This window comes from Enhydra lutris, unplaced genomic scaffold (assembly GCF_002288905.1).
Source record: "Enhydra lutris kenyoni isolate GAN:26980312 unplaced genomic scaffold, ASM228890v2 scaffoldscaffold2, whole genome shotgun sequence".
Taxonomy (NCBI): Eukaryota; Metazoa; Chordata; class Mammalia; order Carnivora; family Mustelidae; genus Enhydra; species Enhydra lutris.
The window spans coordinates 3,194,897-3,209,788 of record NW_019154086.1 but is presented as its reverse complement, the minus strand read 5'-3'; the positions used below and the strand labels follow the sequence as shown (position 1 = coordinate 3,209,788).

The 14,892-nt window shown below is 42.7% G+C and overlaps 1 pseudogene; it reads left to right on the top strand.

The window, feature by feature from the left end:
* Nucleotides 1-602: 602 nt before the first annotated feature.
* On the top strand, nt 603-1,405 carry LOC111149209 (annotated as a pseudogene).
* Nucleotides 1,406-14,892: the final 13,487 nt, after the last annotated feature.

Genomic DNA, 14,892 nt, shown 5'->3' with positions numbered 1-14,892 from the left:
TATATAATACACCATTCTGCTTTCAGAAAGAACTTGAAGGTTATGATTCTTTCAGTGAGGGATGCTGGTCATGGAAACAGGCAATGGCTGGATTTCCAGCTTCACCACTTACCAGCTGTATGATAATGGGACAAGTTTGCATTGATTTCTAAATACCTGCCTCCTCGCTCCCTGGTATGTTCTGTGGGTTAAGTGACAATGCCTGTGTGTGATGCTTTCTGGTTTTTAAAGCATTTTCAAATGAGTGGCCAGTAGATCATTTAAAAAAAAAACACATGTTTTGGGGGCTTTGGTCTGTGTCTGAATCACACTCCAATTATTTGCTAGCTCTGTGACCTTGGACAGTTCACTTAAACTTACTGAGCATAGGTCTCCTCGGCTTTCAGATGGGATGACCATACCAGACACCGGGCAGAGCGGGCAGGGGTTTCTGTGTGGTGCGGAGGTCCTCGGCGTCAGCTGCCTCCAGCCCGCTTCTCCACCTGCGGTGCGTGCCCTGCCTGCTCCAGCCCTGCTTTCCTCCCTCACCTGCCCTGCTGGCGCCAGTCCGCTCTGCAGCTGCAGCCCCTCATACACCCTGAGTGGCTGCAGGTCTGAGCTGCATGGAGACTGGAGCAACTGGGAAGGGCTGCCTTGCACCCGGGCCGCTGACAGACTACTCGAAAGGTTGCCATGGGGTGGTTATTCCAGCAGGAGTCCCGAGGAAACCAGGCACAACAGGGGTGACCTGTCCAACACTAGTGCCCCAATTGTGGCCACCCTGGCTGCCTTCTGCGCCTGGCATTGCCCTGAGGCATGAGTGGCATCCTTTCACATCTGGTTAACTCCATCATCCCAATGGCAACAGAAGCTTTCAAGAAACACGGAGCACACACCCCAATAAAATCTTTGGAGTGACAACCTTGGACATTGCCAGAGCCAAGACTTTTATTATAGAACTGAGGGGTTTGGCTACAGCTTGCATCAATGTTCCTGTCACTGGTGGCCATGCTGGGAAGACCGTCATCCTCCGATCTCCCCGAGCACTCTCAAGGTGGACGTTCCTCCAGGACCAGTTGACAACTGTTACTGGGAAGATTCAAGAAGCCCACATGGAAGAGGTGAAGGTCTAAGCCAGAGCAGACTCTGCCACCCTGTCCGTGGCTATGTGGGAGCTGGGTTTGTCTTCTCCCTTCTGGAGGCAATGAACAGGAAGAAAGGAGTTGTTCAGTGTTTCTTCATTAAGTCCCAAGAAACAGACGGGGCCTATTTCTCTACACCATTATTCCTGGGGGCAAAGGGCATCCGGAAGAATCCAGGCATCGATAAGATCTCCCCTTTCAAAGAGAAGATGATAGCAGAAGCCATCCCTGAGCTGAAGGCCTCCATCAAGAACTGAGAGGAGTTCGTGAAGAAGATGAAATGAGAGAGCAGCCAGCCAGCGGTCTGTTTCCCCTAACTTATGGAGACACTTTTACAGGAGACTGTAAAGCCATCTCCTGTTGCTTTGTGTTTCATTTGCATTAACCACGAGTGTCTTGTTAGGGTCGCCTTCCTTTCCAAATCATGGGTCCGTCTGTGGGTACATCAATAAAAGCAAGCTTTTATTTTCTTTAAAAAAAAAAAAATGGGAATGACAATACCAAAGTTGTAGGGACATCAGGAAGGAGTAAATGATGCATGTGAGTTGCTTGGCTGGGTACGTGGCGTGTGGTATGTGCTGTCTGCGTGGTTGCTGGTTTTATCTTTCTTGCTTTCTACCAAACACTGAGAGGAGAGAACAGCTTTTATTCACGTGCTTTCCATTGTGAAATGGTTGGTAACCACTGGCCCAGAAAGATGAACTGTGATACTCTATTTAAATCCAGCAGGAATATCTTCTAAAGCAAAGCATACACTTGGAGATCGTGACTAGCGTTAGTTAGAATGCAATTGCTTCTACCCTTTGAAGCAGCAAGCATCCTTCCTGAAGGAAGAGGGAGACGCCCTAAGATTTCATGCTTTTGATTCATGGAAACCCTATTATTCTCGTTCAGGTGTCCCTAGAGCCCAGGGCATGTCCTACAGAAGATCTTTTCTTTTAATATTTCTGATCTACCTCTGAGGTAGGGAGAAGGGAACATAGGAGTCTCAACTGAAAGGGAAAATGAGGATACCCATGGGAAGTCCTCCTCCGAAGCCAGGAAGGCACTGGCAACAGGAGACCATGACTCAGATGGCCGCTCCATCAGAAACCAGAGTCCCAGAGGGCAGAATGCGGGAACCGGAAGGATCTCCCAAGTCATCTGGGTGATTATGTATGGGAATAAGCAGAATCTATTTGCCAATGGTAAAATTGTAGCTGTAATAGTATGTGCTGTTACCTGTACGCCAAGTGAGTGGGGAATCTGGTCTAGGACTTGGGCCTCTTCCCGCCTGATTTAGAAAGTGTCACCTTTGCTTTGGAGGCACTGGAGGAAATCTTGACATGAACATGACACAATCCTTACCCTCAAAGTCAAAAAGGAAATAAAATGCAGACACATGTGGCTGTGACCCCAGGTGAAGGTCTTAGGCTTTTCTCAAAGTAATGTGGAGGGTAAGAAAAACAAACCTTATGCCTGGTTTGGAGAATCAGGAGTACAAACTCACAGAAGAGATGGTCTTCAAGCAGAACCTCGATGACAAGCTGCTATGCCAAAGAAAGATGTGGATACAGTGATTGGCCCTAATGCAAAAAGGTGATCATTTCTGGGTGAGCTAGAGAGAGACTAAGTTATTTTTCTTCCCTCAGCCTCAGTTTCTCATCAGGAAATGGGCACAGGCATACTTCTCCTATGTGGTCCGCTAATGTACGGGAAAGCATTGTGCCCAAATGCTCCCTTGTTTTCTCTCATTCCCTCCCCACAGATCCCAAGAGCTGGTCCATCATCTGTGCTCTCGGTAGCTCTGATATTTTTCCTTTGGCTTACCAATTTACATAACACTTCGATCACTGGACTGCTCTAAGGGGTGGGTAGTAAAAATACCCTAAAAATTTAAAAACAAATTTTGCACAGTTACAAGTCAGAGAGAAAATTCCTCTGAGTCGCACATTCCCTGTGACCTTGCTTTGCCAGAGTCAAACTCCTGTTAGTGACCAACCTTTGTGTCCCCTCCTGGAGCACCAGCTGAGGCTGTGGCACTGGGGTGAGATCTTTATGCCAGAGGGTCCTCAGAGCAGAGAGCATCAGCACTGTGTAAAAAGAGGCTCGAGGAAGGAAGAAGTGTCTTAAAGAAAGGGACTGACAATTAGAAGTTGGGTAGAAGTAGGATTGCCAGATTAGTAAATAAAAATATAGGATAACCTGTTGGTTTCAATGTTGATAGTCAAAATATGATTTTTTTAAGGTGAATATGTTTCACTTATTACATAGGATATAGTTAGATTAGAATGATTATTTATCTTAGATCCAAATTTAGTGGGGCATCCTGTATTTTATCTGGTAACCCTACATGTTTGGGGCAGGAAATAGTAATGGAGCTAAATAATAATAAAAATAATGTATTTTTAAAGAAAGGTTTATAGTTGTTTTTTTTAAAGATTTTATTTATTTATTTGAGAGAGAGAGGGGGGAGCATGAGGAGGGAAAGGGAAAGGGCAGAGGGAGAAGCAAGCTCCCCACTGAGCAGGGAGCCTGATGTGGGACTTGATCCCAGGACCCTGGCATAGTGACCTGGGCTGAAGGCAGATACTTAACCTACTGAGCCACCCAGGTGCCCCAGAATTTATAGTTTTAAAAACACCCTTGGAGGGCATCTAAGTGGCACAGTCAGTTAAGCGTCCGACTTTTGATTTTGACTCAGGTTGTGCTCTCAGGGTCTTGAGATAGAGCCCAACATAGGGCTCCATGCTCAGTTTGGAGTCTCCTGAGCTCAGTTTTTTTTTGTTTTTTTTTTGTTTTTTTGTTTTTTTTACTTTGTCCTCACATTAACAAAAGGTAGGTGTTGTTCCTCTGGTTTTGAATGTGATGCAGGATAAGGTTCAGAGACATTCAGTGACTTACCTAAGGACATGCCACAGATGGTGGCAGTGCCAGCCTTCAAGCTCAGGTACTTTTTAAGCTTCTTATTTTGAGATAATTTTAGACTTACAAAAAAGTTGCAAAACTAGTAGGGTGCTCTTGTATCCCCTTTAGGCAACTCCTTTTTACATGCACACCTTAAATAGCCATAGAACAATAATCAAATCTAAGGAATTCACCTTGGTATATTACTACTCTCCATTGAAGTACCGACTTTATTCAGATTTCACGAATTTTCCCACTAGTGGCCCTTTTCTTTCCCAGAATCCATTTCCGCTTCCTACATCACTGCCTGTTGTCATGTTTCCTTAGTTTCCTACCATCTGGAATGGTTCCTCGGTTTTTCCTGTCTTTCGTGATCTTAGTGCTTTTGTTAAGTACTGATGAGTTATTTTGTAGGATGTCCTGCGGTTTTGGTTTGTCTGATGTTTTCTTAGGATTCTATGGAAGGCACTGGGAAGGAATCCGCAGAGGAGATAGTCCTTTTCAATCCGTACCATGTTTATTACGTTGACATGTTGTATCGGTGATACTAATCTTGACCACTTGCTAAAGATGGCATCTGCTGGGTTTTTCCACTGTACACTTACTGTTTTCCCCTTTGTGATTACTAAATATTTTTAGAGGAGATACTTTGAGACCATACAGAAATTCTGTGTCCACTTAAACTTTCATCCACCAATTTTAGCATCTATTGGTAGATTTTGCTTGCTGCCATGCCTAGTGGTCCTTATCCCTTCTACATTAATTAATTAGCATTCCTCCATAGGAAAGACTTGTAGGTTTATCCAGTTACCTCGTTTAAGTTCAGTTATTATAATTCCAAGTTTATTGTTCTTTTCCCTATAAGCACAGGTGAAGGAAAAAGGGAAAGAATTTGGGTTACTGTAAAGGTATGATTGTTTCAGATGTGCAGTGGGAAGGAGGTAGGGATAATTTTGTTCATTTCACAGGTATTGATCAAACACTTCTATACAAGGCATTGTATGAAGTCAGTGAAGGAAAGAGAAGTGTACAAAAAAATCCAAAGAAGGCTGATAAGTCAAAGATTCATACTTAAGGTACTTTTTATAAAAGGGATAATGAAACTTCTCAACCAAATATTGAACTGAAAAATAGTCACATCGATGATTATGACAAGGGCAAGTGTCTCATAAGGCAGTCAGTTATCAAGCCCTCACTGCACGGTCAGCTCTGTGTGGTATAGGACGTCTCCAACAAGATGATCATGTTGGGAAGATCTTGGTGCCTTAGTCTGCAGTGTTATGAGCATTTTAGACTTTTTCTCCTAATTCAGAGAGAAGAACACAACTAGAAAAGAATCATTTGACTGCCTTTGGGCCCATGATTCCTCTCCTGCCTGGAAGACAACACAAGGCTTCAGAGAATTCAAGCATGCTCCTCATTAGGAAATTGGGAATTAATTTATATATGGTACCTGGAAGAGTTAAACTTCTATTTTTGGTGACTAGAACTGACCATATGGGCATAATCCCAGTGCCCCAAATATCATCAGACGATAAAGGACTGGCATGGCCAAAAGATTTCCAAACTAGAGCATATTATGTTAACCAGTAGTCAATAAAGCTAAAGGGCAGCTTTACAGAGAACACTAATTATCCTTTTGTGTGGAGTGTAATGAGATCCAGCAAGGGGCAAATATAGATTCTCCTTGTGTGGGTCAGTGGTTTATTCTCCTGACTCCTATCAGAGTAATCATTTGCATATTCAGGCAGAATGTGAATTGTTTAGGACACCCTTGTGAAGAATGCTGATGTGAAGAGAATCTAGCTCCATTACACTAATGTCATTAAAAAAAAAAAATCTGTCCAACAGGAGACCTTATTCTAGCTACAACAGGCTTCCCTTTATATTATTCTTCAAATTTTCTGCAGTTGATTCAGGTAATAGCTTTTGTTTTAGAGATGAGGAAACCGAGATTCAGTGCCTTTATGTCATTTTTGCCTACAATGGTGGATCTAGATCTCAGACCCAAATGTTCTGATTCTAGAAAATGTGTTTTTAGCCTTACGCCATATTGCCTCCAGTTAGTGATATTCTTAAAATTCCTTATAACTATAAGTAGTATGATCATATGACCCACTTTTCTCGGAGTGGTTCAGATTTGTATTTTCTGCCATGGCATAATTATTGATAGTATGACTTTCTACTCTAAAAAAAATAAAATGTCCTGTTTTATTTTATTTTATTTTTTAAAGATTTTATTTATTTATTTGACAGATCACAAGCAGGCAGAGAGGCAGGCAGAGAGAGAGGAGGAAGCAGGCTCCCCGAGAGAGCAGAGAGCCCGATGCGGGGCTCGATCCCAGGACCCTGAGATCATGACCTGAGCCGAAGGCAGCGGCTTAACCCACTGAGCCACCCAGGCGCCCCAAAATGTCCTGTTTTAGACAAGAGAGCAATGTATCGCCCTATCCATAGTAAGGCTCAGAGAAATTCTAGCTGAGAATTCATGTAATCTTTAAACATATGTTAAGAAAATCCTAATAGTCCCTAAGTGTTAAAAACTAATTATGCCAGGGGCACCTGGCTGGCTTAGTCAGAAGGGCATGCAACTCTTGGTCCCGGGGTTGTGAGTTCAAGCCCCATATTGGGTATAGAGCTTACTGAAATAAAACATTTAAAAAAGTGAAATTATGCCATTTAAATATATCATGATGCATTCTGTTGTTAGAATAGTATGCACATATAACACACACACATATACCCAATATTTAATGATCTGGAAAAAAAGCTCAAAAAAGACAAGATTATAATAACTTGATTCAAATTGTATGTGTATGTGGTTATACCTAGGTAACAAGATTATAGATGATTTTCCTTTTTAAAAAATATGTTTCTGGATTTCCAAATAGCCTAGAATGAATATATAAAAATTTTACATCTAAAAATTATCTTTAAAATCTCTCCTTTAGAATGAAGGGATTTCTTTTGACAGGAGAATATAAAGTTGTCACCTTGGAGAAAGTAAGACTGCATAGTTAGGAGTCTAGTAGTATAGTAATAATCCTTCTCACAAGTAGAACAGAGCTTTATATCCCAAGAATTTTCTGATCATATTTTCTTGCTTAAACTTCCAAAGAAGGCTATAGTCAGTAAGCTTATGTCCCATTTCACAAGGGAAGCCAAAAATGCAGAGAAGACAGTGAATAAGGCATATGTGGGAGCTCCAAGGTTGTCCCAGGTAAGACCTTCCACCACTGGCTCTTATGCTTTTCCTACATTGGTGTTTAATGTCAACAGTGAGACCCTGAGCTAACAGGTAGAAGTGAGTTCGTTTGCTCATGCGGCCCGTCTCCTGTGTGGACTGTAGAGAGAACAGGGCATATTGCTGTCATGGTGTAACATGGGAAATGAAGAGAAGCTTTTCCTTTATTTAAGCAACCATTTAGCCAGCCATTAATTTCAATCCCCAGCCATTCAAAAGAACACTGACTACAACTCTAAGACAGGTTCCAAGCCTGAATTTGTTGTGACTGTGTCTGCCGTATGATTTACGGTGCCTTGCTTTTTCCCTCTGGTCCTGGATTTCTCCATCTGCAGAATGAAAACTTGTAACCAGATCACCTCTATGGTTCCCTCTGGCTTTGATAGTATGTGATTCCAGGCTTCTGAGCTTCAGAGGGAAAAAGTGAATTCCAAAGCTGTATTCCAGAAGCACCCTGTCTAACTTGGGCTCTACTTTTCTTTGCATTTGGAATCAGCCCAAAGAAAAGGTCATTTTTGCAGACATTTTGAGGTTGCGCTCCAATGTCCTCATTAAATAACAGGAACCCAGACTGGCAGGCCCAGGGGAATATTCAATCAAGGAGAAAAAGGCCAAGTCATTACCGGAACCCTATCATCAGAGCTGTAAACACAAGCATTCATTCGTGGGCTTTAGCTGAAAGCATGTTCAATCATGCACTCTCCCTCCTTATACGGGTTCCGTTTGTCAAATGCGTGTGACCATTCCGATAAGTCACCAGGGGTGGGAAGGGAGAAAGAGAAAGAAAGAAAATTGCCACCGTAAATAGACTCTGAACATAGAGAGATCAAAATAGACAGCCTCTGGCTTTAGGGGATGAGTCATCGTCGCAGCCCAGACCGCAAAAACAAGCGTGGCTTCTCTCCTTCGCAGCAGTCTTCCTGTCTGGAAAGGAAACACTGCTCTGATTGGAGATATTGGCCATTTTACAGACTTCAGAGTGGTTTAGGCAACTGAACATACAAGAAGGGGAACAGGTAAAATGATTTTTCCAAGTGCTTCTCTGGAGAACCAGCTACCAACTCTGATCTGAAGATGTGTAGAAAATTTCCTCTTCAACCAATACTGGTTTTTGTTTTGTTTTGTTTTTATATGATGGTCTTCACTTCTGGTGTGGTGTACATATTTGTTTTCCTTCAAGTAATAGAAGTTATTTTTCTGAGACTTGGTTTCTGGGCACTAAGCTGAGCGCTGTGAGGAAAGGAGAGATGAGCTGACATGAGGACCATCTAATGAGGAAGTGGACAGGCACACACATCATGATATTATAAAAGGAGATATGTGCTGAAACAGGAAAAGCCCAAGACCACAGGGGTGTGAGGGAACCAGTAGTGGGCCCTGATAAATGGTCCACTAGATTGAGAGACTGGTGCGAAGAAGGCCTACGTGTGTTCAGGATTTAGCAGTGAGTCTAGGTTGAGCTTGATGCGTCGTGCACGGTGAGGGAGGAGAAGAAATAAGGCTTGAAGGACAGATTGAGTCCAAATCCGGAAGGAGCTTGAATGCCAAGATGCAGTTTTGGGCCTTGTCCTCTATGCTGTGAAGATGGGGAGGGGAAGAAGCAGAGACACTGTGGGAAAGTAACAATGCCAGCCGTAGGGAGGAAAAGATGGAGAAGCAAGATCAAGGAAGATTGGTTAGGGACTCTCGTCACAGTTCAGGAAAGAAATAAACTATGGCTCCTGTTCGCATAATAAGAAATATATATTTGGTCTTTGTCCCTGGTTCTTGGCAAAGAGTCCTTAAAACTCTTGTAATTTCTTCAGTGATAGGAGTGATAAGAGCATTTTTTTAACAAAAATTTTTAAACACAGAGCTCCTATAAATCCCTTGGAATTTCCCGAGTGATAGGATATCTTTTTTTCCTAATGAGAAAACTGGCTGCTGGGGGTCCCTAGATAATTTCAGTATGGGGCTTATCACCAGAAAAATCAAGGTATGACTATAGGGGTGGAACTTTCAGTCCCATCTCCCAATTCCTGGAGAAGGGCAGAGGTGGAGTGGCTGGAGCTTGAGTCAACCACCAACGGCCAATGAGTTAATCAACCATGGTGATATCATAAACCCACGATATAAGTCCCAAAACATGGGGTTCAGTGAGCTTCTGAGTTGATGAACACTCAGAGGTACTAGGAAGGTAGGAAGATACATGTTCCTTCTCCCATACACTGCTCTATGCATCTCTTCCATTTGTCTGTTCCTGATTTATATCCTTTATAATAAGTCTGTGATAGTAAAATATTCCCCTGAGTCCCGTGAGATGTTCTAGCAAAGTAGTAAATCTGAGGAGAGGATTGTGGGAACCTGCTGAATTTATAGCCAGTTGGTCAGAAGTACAGGTGGTAAGATGGGCCTCTGAAGTGGGGGCAGACTTGTGGGAAAGAGTTCTTAGCCTGTGGGACCTGCTCTAACTCTACGTTAGTACTAGAGAGCTGGGGAATCAGTTGGTGTGGGAAACCCTCCTACACACATTTGATGTCAGGAGTGTCGTGAGTAAAACCAGCTCATTGCTCCCCACCTAGAACATTCCCTTAGATTAGAAAGGAGAGCATCTACAGAAAAGAGTAGAGTAAATATGTTTGAATTTTTAATCTGGTTAGGGAGGATATCACTATAAAAATGTTCACCATCATAATGTGTGTGAAATCATCAAGGGATCAGGGAGACAGCTGGAGTCAGCTCAGTTTGACACAAAGGAGACTACCCACTTTATAGGAATATGGGACAAATAGATTTAGCTGGCCTACTCACACTGTAGACTTTATTTACTGCTCTGAATTCTGAATACTATATATTCAACCACATTTTCTTTCCAGCTTATGATTTCTTTCCTGCCTTGGTACCAGCTCTTGGTCTTTAGAAGGCAGTGGCTTGGAAGAAAGAGAGCTCATGTTACTGCTAGCTCAGCTTTGCTTCCTGTCTGACCTTGGGTAAATACTCTGATCCCTCTGGGCCTTGGTTTTCCATCTGCAAAATAGGCATCATGTATTGAATTAATCAGTACCTGGGACCCCTTGCAGCTCTAAGAGTTTAGGATGAATATTTAGTAATGAAGAAGTCTTCATTACTAAGGTTATCTTTCACAAAACAATCCCGTAGCATTGAACCCTCCTGATAACTTGGGATATGCTGTGCAGGTATTATTATTTAAGCATATTTCATAGAGGTGTAGATAAAGGTATAGAGATACGTAGAAGGTAGGTAATTTTTACAAGGACATACAGTGAATTAATGAGGTGGTCAGCACTAGAACCTTGGCCACCTGACTCCCAGCCCATGCTCTCTCGGCTCTCTCGGGCTGTACTGGTTCCGAAGAGAGGTCAGTGGAGTACATTTCCAGGAACACACCCAGAGTCTATGTTTGTTCTTGAATATCTTGTATTTCCAGTGTTTCTTCTCAGTGATACCAGGCCAAAAGAAAGGGAACCATTTTACCAGGGTCACTGCAAAATATTACTTATGAAAGACACTTTGTAAAAAAAGATTTTATGTATTCACATGTCAGAGAAAGAGAGAGAGAGAGAGAACTAAGTAGAGGGAGAAGCAGACTACCCGCTGAGCAAGGAGCCCAATGTGGGACTCAATCCCAAGACCCTGGGATCATGACCTGTACTGAAGACAGCTGCCCAATTGACTGAGCCACGCAGGCATCGTTGTGAAAGATATTTCTTTAAAACCACTTCTAGCATGCAACTCTTGACCTTGGTGTTGTGAGTTCCAGCCTCATGTTGGGTATAGAGATTACTTAGGTATAAAATCTCAAACAAAACAGAATAAAATCCTTCCTTTTGCTGGGATCTGTGCAGATGTCAAGCTTCATTTGCTGTCTTTACTTCCATGGGCAGCTGTAGGAAGTTACCCACTTGGATGTGGTCAGCAGGCAGAGGCTGGACCATCTACACTCCTCAGCGTGTGTCCCTCTGGCCATAAAATCATGCTAGCTCTGGGCCAAATGGACTTTGGAGTTCACCCAATCCAATGCCCTGTCCAGAGCTAGATATTTTCTATAATGGTTCTGTTGGTTGTCCAGCATCTTCTTTAACTACTACATTACTTCTGGAACCTAGACCTGTATTGCCAGCTATCTGTGGATATCTTCCCCGCCAGCTCACATTCAACATGACTGAAGCCAAATCTATGTTATCTTCCCCAAATACTTCCCTTTTCTCCTCCAGTTGCATTGCCTTCCATCCAGTCCAACAAGCTAAAACCTAATCCTTTTAAGTTCATTTCCTCTTCCTCATTTGAAGAAGTCCTGATTGTGTTCCATTTGCAATCTTGCTTTCCTGCGTCCTTCTTTGAACTCATTTCTGCTCTCCCCTTTCCAGGATCTCCACCATCTTTTCCTGGACTATCCATGTAGTCCTCTCACTGATTTCTCAAAGCAATTTGATAAGCAAATATAAATTTTAAATTTCTAAGTGGGAATAAAGGATGCATTTTCCAAACTTATTAACCGTGGACATTTATTTCCAGGGTATGTCTGGCCAATGTTTGTCTAGTCATTCCAGATGAATTACAGTCCCTTATCATTGTCACATCTGTCCACCCCTACTTGTCTCTGCACTTGTTATTTCCTTTGCTAAGAATGCCCTTCTTCCTGACTCTTGCCATCTGGGAAATCCTACGCATGTTTCATGGTCCAATTCAAATGTCTCCTACTCTCTGAAGCCTTCTTTGATCCCATGTCCTGGGATAACCTCTGAGTTCCCAGAGGACTCTGCACTTGAGTTTATTATGATATTTGTTTATTTATTCTGTGTCTATTATAATATTTAAATCATATTCTAGTTGTGTGTGTTTGTATCCGTCTCCCAACACATTGTAAGCTCTTAAGGGCTGGAAACTATATTTTATTCATCTTCCTGTCATAAGACTAGAATGATGATTTTGTTTTCTTTTACTTCCTTCAGTATTGATTCAACAACTTATGGCTGACACTTCATGAACTTGATGCAATAAACAAGCTTACGATTCTAGTACAGTGGTCTCTAATCTCTTTGCCTCCCCCATTACTACCTGGGTCTAGATGGGAACCAGTGGGGTTATGCTGTGGGACATGGAGACATTGGTTTAGAAAGCAAGATGGGGCGAGTATGTTGGCAGTTACAGTACAAGAACCTTCTGGGAGAAGTTATCTGAGAGAGGAGAGCAGGTATTAGGGATGATTCCTGAAGCTTCAGTATCAATATCCTACTTTTACTGAGTACTACTCTGTGCAAGGCTTTGTGCTAGAAGCCTGGGGACACCTGATCCCTCAAGGAACTAATAGTTAGTAGTTGGATTGCTAAAGACTCCTCATTCCCATGAACAAAACCCAATGCTGCTAGCTAGGCTACAAAGATAAACTTATTTTAAGGATGTGAGGGTGTCAGCATCCAAGGGCAAGGAAATAGTTAGGTCTGGAACTGAGCTGGAACCAGGGGATGAAGAGCCATAGGGAGTCCAGGAAGTGGTTGTACTTTTGTTCTTTTTGTGTGTCTGTTTTCTTCTTCTTTCTTGCTATAGGCCAGTATTCTTAGTTTCCCTAGCAATCTATGGTTCAGAAAGCTGTGTTAGGAATGTGGCTAGCACTGAGTATCACATCTAGCTGAGTTACTTGAGACACATAATTTTCCCAAGTCTCCCCATCTATGAGATGAGATTTGACTGGCTCAAATGTCAGCTTTGAGGGCCTATTTTGACAAGTTCTGCCTTAAGTCATTTTTCAGATTTGGTCTGATTATAAATAAATATGAAAGTATTAGAAAATAGTGACTCTGGGAAAACTCTTATCCAACTCTAGATTCCAGTGCTCTTGGGCAGCCAATAAAACCTGTTTTGTTAGAACAAGTGAGCATAAGATTCCTCCCTTTCTTGTCACTCTTTTCCACCTAGGAACATCCTGGTTCTCTCTAATCCACACTGCTTCTCCTTTCTTCATCTGCTCTCTAGCCTGCCTCCCATCTCAGTTGCAACCCTGGGCCACATCAACAATATTATGCACATTCGGAATATATTTGCCAAAATATCTTCTGATATTTTAAATAGCCTAGTAACTCTTCAGTTTGGGGACAGTCCATGCATTTCCCATCTGTGCAGTAGTAATGCTTCTCTCTGTACACTGCCACAGGATTTGCCAAGTGTTTTTGTGTCTATTAGCTTATTTGGTCTTCACAACAATCATTCAGTCACTCAACAATCTTTATTGACTATCTACCACATACCATGTGTTGGGATAGGTATAGGGCTACAATTGAACAAAATACACATAAACCCTGCTCTGATGGAGCTGAGTCTAGAGGGACAGAGTTCATATTTCCCCTCCTATTTTTAGAGACAAAGAGACTAATGTGAAATGATAGTAGATAGGTAGTAGAGCTAGGGCCCACCTGGGCTTCTCATTCCCTATCTGGGACTCTAATCTTGCCAACCTTCTGCCTAGCTGAATATCCCTGAGCAATCTCCAGGAGTTAACTCAGAACAGCTGATGCCAATGAGCATGTCGGAGTGACCGATAGAGAAGCCCAAAATATCAAATTTTAAGAAAGTGAGAAAATCAACTAGCTTCTGAAAACCCCAAAGTAGGGGGAAGGAACAGATCCCAAACCAAAACAATGAACAAAATGACAGTAATAGCCACTGGAAAACAAAAATTAAAGTAGTTTGTTCTCTCAGAGACGAAACCCCGTAGGGTGTCCTTATATTACAGGGAAAGTGTTTGAGGTGAGTATACAGGTCCCGCTGTGAACAGAACTACAATTTGTATCTTCCATGCAGCCCTGATTGACAGGCAGAGCTGGACTCAGAAGGGAATAGGCCACAGCTTGGCTTCTTACCTTTTGAAGGGTGATCACGAGGGGTCCTAGTGGGGTGCGTAGAGGAGTGCGGTGAGCAGGGAGGAGTAGGCTCCCATTAATGGGGCCTCCCCTATGCCCGCAACACATTAAAGTTATGCCTGCTTTCCTCAGGCCAACCAACACCCTTCCACTCTTCACATTTCTGTAACGGTCGAGTGCAGGCCTTGGTTGGTAGATGTTTAGGAATGAGGTCGTGAACTTGCTTCCCCTGAGCTGTAATAAGACATCTTGAGTTACAGAGGCATTGATGTTTGCCCCTCTACTCCTCCATCTTTATGCTGGAAGATAGTCTCAGGGCACGCAATCCCATGGATGCTGAATGAAGACAGAGCCAAAAGACGAGAGGGTGCTTTCTCAGATGTTAATCAAGGGTTTGAAGAAGACAGGGTTCCTGCCTCAAGAGGAGGAAGACCTATGTCGACCATAATTCCACTATAATCAAATTAAAGGTATGTATGTATTTGGGAAAGCCCAAAGGATAGAGAGATTCCTTGCATCTGGGTGATGCTTCAGAGTGGGACGCTGGAGTGAGAGTTTGCTTGGTAGCCAAGTATAGTTGGGGTTGAGGGACAAGGGGAGAAAATGGCCAGGTAAGCAAAGGCTTGGAGGTGTGAAAGTGCTTGGGGAGTGTTTGATGTGTTGCTGACTGTGTTTCCGATAACAATGTCCTTTATGTAATTATATAAGATAGACGGTTGTCTGAGTTTTAAGGTAGGCTGGTTACTTTAACGATCAGCAAATTAGCCATAGAGGTTTAAGAGTG